The 6,640-nt window shown below is 38.9% G+C and overlaps 1 pseudogene; it reads left to right on the top strand.

Moving 5' to 3' along the window:
- The first annotated feature begins 1,258 nt into the window (after positions 1–1,258).
- LOC110285842 (uncharacterized) lies at positions 1,259–6,019 on the top strand (annotated as a pseudogene).
- The last annotated feature ends 621 nt before the right edge of the window (positions 6,020–6,640 follow it).

Genomic DNA, 6,640 nt, shown 5'->3' with positions numbered 1-6,640 from the left:
GTAGTGTTTTATAATTACTCATTTGAGTCATATAATGAACTGTTCATTTCTTACACCTTCAGTAGAGAACAGGAGCAATGGTTTACTGTTATCTCTGTCAGGTGAACTAGGGCAGGAGATAGTTAGATCATAGACGAAAGTTTAAGGGAATCTGCTCCAGGTGTCACCATTCTAGAGAAGGATAAGAGGCAGGGTGAATACTTTTATAATTTCACAAAATGTATTAAATAATACATGTGATTAAATAAAACTAGATTGGTGGGTGCTTAATTTGTGCAAGTTAGCTTGAGCCAGTAATAATGAATTTCTGTTTTAGAATCTGTACTATATAGATATAATGTATCAGAAATGTAAAACACATGCCATTAGCTGTAGCTGTGTGTGTCAAATTATAGATCTTCAGTAGTTAACAAAGCACGTGGGGCAAGGGCAAACACTATCTTATTAATATCATTCCTTCAACCAAGAAAGGCCTGATCTTTTTCAAATCAGTAAAATGATATATTTTACCAATATAGGTGTGGGTTTGTTGTTGTTATATTTGTTTTACCAAACCACTGAGGACAATGAGCTGACTAACAAGAGTGCTCCACAGTGTCTGACATGTGTTTCCTGCTTTGCTCTGAGCCTTCGCTCATAGCCATTAGGTGGAAAGTGCTTGCACTTTACCTAAACCCAGCCTGAAGCCACAAAACAAAATCTTATGTCCTAAAATCTCTCTTCAGTTACTAAGATTCTGGCACTGACCACCTGTGGACAGTTTGGTAACTCCAGTGTAAGCTGATTGATGGGGTTTGCAAGCTATCCAGCTCGATTCCAGGAGGAAGAAGGGGAAATGCCTCCTGAGTGCTGGATTTGGAGCTCAGGCAAGCTCCAAACTTTCAAAGCAGTGAACCCAGGGGCACTGCCCAGAAAGGGGATAGGCAGGCACTTAGGCAGCAAGGATCAGGAATCTTAGCCTCTCCCAAGGGCTTGGTGAAGGAACAGACTGTTGGAGGAGACACACTGGTGCTACTGAACTGCAAATCTGCAGATCTGGAAAAGGATTGGCCCAGGCTGGAACCACTCTGCTGTGTCCCTTCAGCACACTCTAACCCTAAGGGTGGTGCTCATGTCAATAAGACTCAATAGCCATCAGAACCTCCACAAGGAGTTGCCAGTCAGAAGAGGCAGTGACACTTCCAGGTACTAAGCCTGCATGTTCCTCTGTGTGACTCAGCTGATCTCAGTGTTTCTGTGTGATCTGTTCTTAGTGTCTTCGCTGTATGCTGTGAGGCTACCTCAAGCAAGCTCCTAACTTCAGACATGGTAAGTGCAATGTCATCTCCCACAAAGAGGAGAAGCAAGCATCTTAGAAAAGGATGCTTGTGTAATAGGTCTTCCCAGAGGCTGGATGGTAAGCATCAGCCTGACAGATGGGGCCACCTGTGAGGTATTTTGTGGACCTAATCCAATCATTTGGGAACTGGCCTTTTCATCTATCATTAGTCATACTGACCTGGCTCTTGCTTCTGCCCTCCTTCCTCTCTCCACAAGGTCTCAGGTCATGTCTACTCTATATTATCCCAGGTATAACTGGGCCTGGCTACGTTCTCACTTTGTGTATAATATACTTTCTACTGCAACATCCTAGGAGCAGTGATGTCTTTTTTTTTTTAATTTCTTCTTTTTCTCCCCTTTTGTTGCCTATTAACTGCTTCTAGCTTTAAAATTCATAGCCACTTTCACTTTTAAATTTTTGTTAATGTATGAATTTGGTTGCAGGTTGGCTGCAGGAATTCCCCATAAGAAGTAGAGATGGCTGTAGGGGGTATTGCATGCATAAGTGAATATATAAAGAAAAGACCTTGGGCCTTTAAAAATGGAAATTACTTGGTGTGCAGGACTAGAACATTCTTTTAAATGTAAATTTTCCAGATTAGGGCTATGTCTGCATGTAGGGTGTAACATCCCAGTTTGGAAGGTTTTAGCTGTCTAATTCTGTGATCCCACAGGGAAGGGGCTGCTGTTGCCCTGAGGCCCAGCTGGGTTTTCCATGCTAATGAGGGACTCTGGGCTGACCTAACCATCAGGAACACTAGGGGAAGGTAGCATGCAGGTTCTTTGCAGGATTCTCCTCAGATGCATGTGTTACAAGCTGCCTGGAAGACCACAAGCCATTCCCTGGTTATTATAGTAATCTCCATTGACAGTACAGGAGGAGCAAGTCTGCAGAGCTATTTGAGTCTGATCTGCTGGTTCTAAATGGACTGTGGGTCAGAGTGTGGTTCTGTTGGTCCATGTGGTGATCATAGCAGAGGCCCTTGTCCTTTGACCCTTCTTGTGTGTGGATTTACAGGTGTCCAGAAGGCTCGGTAGCCCTGGGAGTGGGAAAGTATGGAACTTAAATGTCACTATGCAGTGTGAATATACAGGCATTGCCTTTGTTGTGCAGTAGGGCAGCATTAGAAACACAATGGTTTGATTTCTAGAATTTGTGACTGTTCTGTATTCAGTTTTGTGTGATTAATTTTATGAAGAGTTTAGAAGTTAGTAGTAAAGAGCTGATCACGATCATCCTTCAGAAATATTTGATTAGATTCCTTTTACCTTTCTGTTACCAATTGTCAAAATGGCATGATTCACAGAAATTCAATTCTTGGTTACAAAAGGAGCTTCTGACATGCAGAAGTTTCTCAGGTGTTGATGGTGCTGAGGGGGGTGGATAGGACAGATTGGAACATAATGCATATGGCAGGAAGCAGACATTAAATGATCATTCAGCATTGCTTTGTATATGGGCTCCTGTGTGCCTGGTTTAGCCTGAAATCACTAAGGGTCATGAACAGCTATAGTACAATAGCTCAACTTTCTGATCATCTACAATGACAGAGAGAGCTCTGGAGCATGGGACCTCTCTGTTTGGAAGACATATCAGTAGTAACTATAGGGTCAGATTTATAACAGGTTAGGGGTCACTTTGAGTTATTTTTATTGGAGTCAGGAAATATGATTTTATTTTATTTCTATACACACACTAGCACAGGTAACATTTGCCAAGTTCACATGGTTCCTGGTGTAGTTGCCTAAGTTATTGAAGAAAAGTTGAAAATTGGTCACATGGAAATGGGCAGAGGAAGCTTTCCCTGATATTGTTTTGCTGCTCTGTGGGCTACTATGAGAATGCTGTCTAGGAAAACAGATAGTGAGCTTGTTCTTTAGACAGACTGCTTGGTCTTCGGGAGAATTGGCTATGGTTAAGAAGGGGGTGTCTGTCCATACTTGGGGGCTAAGAAGGGAAGGGGACGTGTGCCATGAAGGGAAGGGGAGATGGAAATGGTATTTTGTATATACAGGTGACATGGATAGGTGAGAGGAAACTGCAGTTTTAAGGGAACTCTTGCATATTTGATCTCAGAGAACAAAAATGTGGAAGGTCTACCAGCATTCTATATCATCATGTTCCCAGAGATCATTTATTTACTTAAGTTTTGTTGTCCAACTGTGAAAGACTGGATAAAAAGTACTATGTGGGTGGGCAGGGCAGTCAGCAAATATTTATTTTGAAGTACACCTTTACACTGTTGTCTGCATCATATTTTTTTTTAATGTACGCACATTTGGGATCTTTTAGGATTTAGTCACCTATGATGATGTGCATGTGAACTTCACTCAGGAAGAGTGGGCTTTGCTGGATCCTTCTCAGAAGAGTCTCTACAAGGGTGTGATGCTAGAGACCTATAGGAATCTCACAGCTATAGGTAATATTGTGATTTTTTAATTTACTTTATAACATGTATGCACAACTGTTTCTTTGTTATTGTTATTGTTTTTGTAATTTCAATTGAGAATGAGGAAGAATAAGGTGAATAAACCACTCATGGTTTTAAAGTTCAATGGAGTTAGTAACTTAAATGTTGCCTAACTCCAATAATGTAACATACTTTCTCTGGTGCTGTGTTTTAGGTTACATTTGGGAAGGACATACAGGTGAAGACCATTTCCAAACTTCTAGAAGTCATGGAAGGTAATTTTCCTCTGCAAGCTGGTGAGAAAATGCCTATAAAGAAAGTTTAATGTGTGCTACAGGCTGTAAAGTAAACCAGTTGGGTACAATAAGCACTGATTTCAGTTATGGATGTTTACTGAATTTCATAAAATCATATATGTGTATGGCAGGTATGTAATTATACTTTGCAAGACATTCCATTAGTTCAAAGACAGAGAAATAATGGCTTAGCAGGTATGTTACTGTTTAAATCAAGCCTAGTAGAGCCATGCTGTACAAGTGCGAGTGTCTTCAGTCTCATATCAGTTAACTATTGTAAAAGGAACACACAGTGATTAGGTTACAAGTATAGTTCTAAAACCTAGTATTGAGCAAATAATCCATTGTATATCTGAGCTCAATGATATTCTTGTAATAACATTGCTAAATTTAGTGAGATGAACAGTTCATAAGATTCAAGAATGGTTTTGTTGAAAAACCTTAATCTCTGTACCACATCTCTGTGACAAAAAAAGTCAGCTGGGAATGTGTGTGGAATTTTCTCTTGTTATTCTCTTATGATGTGGATGTCAAAGGTTAGGAAGGATACAAGCTTTGTGAGCATTGGGGTATTGAAAGAAACCACATACCTTTCACTTTTACAAAACAGTAGAGGATATGCAGTATAAAATACTTTGAGCGACACTCTAAGTGTGCTATAAGTTTATAAATAATTTGTTTCTGAACATTGCTGGGGACATTTACCAACTCAAACTGCTGAAAATAGTAATGAGAATTTTTCTTTTGCATTTGTTCATATTCCAAATGTAGTATTACTCTCATGATAACAAAATTTGTGAATGCAATCATTGTGCAAACACTGTGAGTTCTTCCTGTTTTTTTCAAATATGTGAGTAACCTTTTATAGAAAAAGTATGTTATAAATGTGAGCCAGATAATCAGTACTGTTCCCATTTCGTGTAACCTCGAAGATGTAAAACAATCCATAATTTAGTAGAACTCCTTTGAATGTAAACAAAGTAATATTATGTTAACATTAGATTGCTCTTTTCAATGAAACCAAATTTTAAAAGAATTCATACAGATAAAAAGACTCATCATACATAATCAATGTAAGAAAGATTTCACGTGTGCCAATTGTATTTGCAGGCATGAAAGAAGTTGTTCTGCAGAGCAACCCTCTGAGTTTATTCAATGTGGTAAAGCCTTTGCATATGAGAGTCATAGTCAAAGGCATGAAATAAAACATACTGGAGAGAAACACCATGATTGTAACCAATGTGGTAAAGCTTTTAAAAGAAGGAGTGACCTCCAAATACATAAGCGAACACATACAGGAGAGAAACCCTATGAATGTAACCAATGTGGTAAAGTCTTTGCAAGATGTGGTGACCTCCAAAAACATAAACGAACACATACAGGAGAGAAACCCTATGAATGTAAACAATGTGGTAAAGCCTTTACAAGAAGCTATATTCTCCAAATCCATAAGAAAACACATACAGGAGAGAAACCCTACAAATGTAACCAATGTGGTAAAGCCTTTGCACAAAGCAGTCATCTCCGACTACATAATCGAACACATACAGGAGAGAAACCCTATGAATGTAAACAATGTGGTAAAGCATTTGCACAAAGCAGTCATCTCCAAAAACATAAACGAACACATACAGGAGAGAAACCCTATGAATGTAAACAATGTGGTAAAGCTTTTGCAAGAAGTGATAGCCTCCAACAACATAAACAAACACATACAGGAGAGAGACCCAATGAATGTAACTAGTATGGTAAAGCCTTTGCAGGAAGCAGTGGTCTCCAATGCCATAAAAGACCACATCCAGGAGAGACATCATATGAATGTAACTAGTGTGGTAAAGCCTTTGTAGGAAGCAGTGGTCTCCAATGCCATAAAAGATCACATACAGGAGAGTCACCATATGAATGTAACCAATGTGGTAAAGCCTTTGCAGGAAGGAGTGACCGTTAAAGAAAAAAGACCATACAGAAGAGAAACTCTATGAAGGTATCTAATCTTATAAAGCCTTTGCAGCAAGCATTGATCTCCAAGTACATAAATGAACATATACCAGAGAGGAACCTTTTAAATGTAACCAATGTGGTAAAGCTTTTTTGAAAACCAATAGTCTTTACACACATAAAAGCACATATAGTTGAGAGAAATGCTTTGATTTTAACCAATGTGGTTAAACTTTTTCAAAAAGCAGTCATCAACAAAATCATGAAAGAACACATGTAGGAGAGAGATTTTTGAATGTTAGCAATGGTGCTTTTACACCTTTTCCACAGAGCAGTGGCCTCCAAATATATAAAGGAACACATACAGGAGAGAAACCCCATGAATATTGGCAATGTTTTAAAGCCCTTCTACATCACAATCATCTTCAAATCCATAAAGGACATGAGGTGGAGAGAAATCCTCTGAATAACACTAATTAGGGAAAGCAGTTGTACAAAAGAGTCATCTCCCAACACAAAAGTATGCACACTGGATAGAAACCCTATGAATATAAGCAGTGTGGTAAACATTTTATAAGTCACAGTAGTTCCTAAATAAATAAGAGGAGACACAGTTGAGAGAAACCCTATGAAAGTTATCAAATGAACAAAACCTTGTACATTAAAATTTTCACA

This window comes from Mus caroli, unplaced genomic scaffold (assembly GCF_978045245.1).
Source record: "Mus caroli unplaced genomic scaffold, Mus_caroli_1 scaffold_2, whole genome shotgun sequence".
NCBI classification, from domain to species: domain Eukaryota; kingdom Metazoa; phylum Chordata; class Mammalia; order Rodentia; family Muridae; genus Mus; species Mus caroli.
Note: the sequence above shows the minus strand (reverse complement) of the source record. Positions and strands in the feature narration are given on the sequence as shown.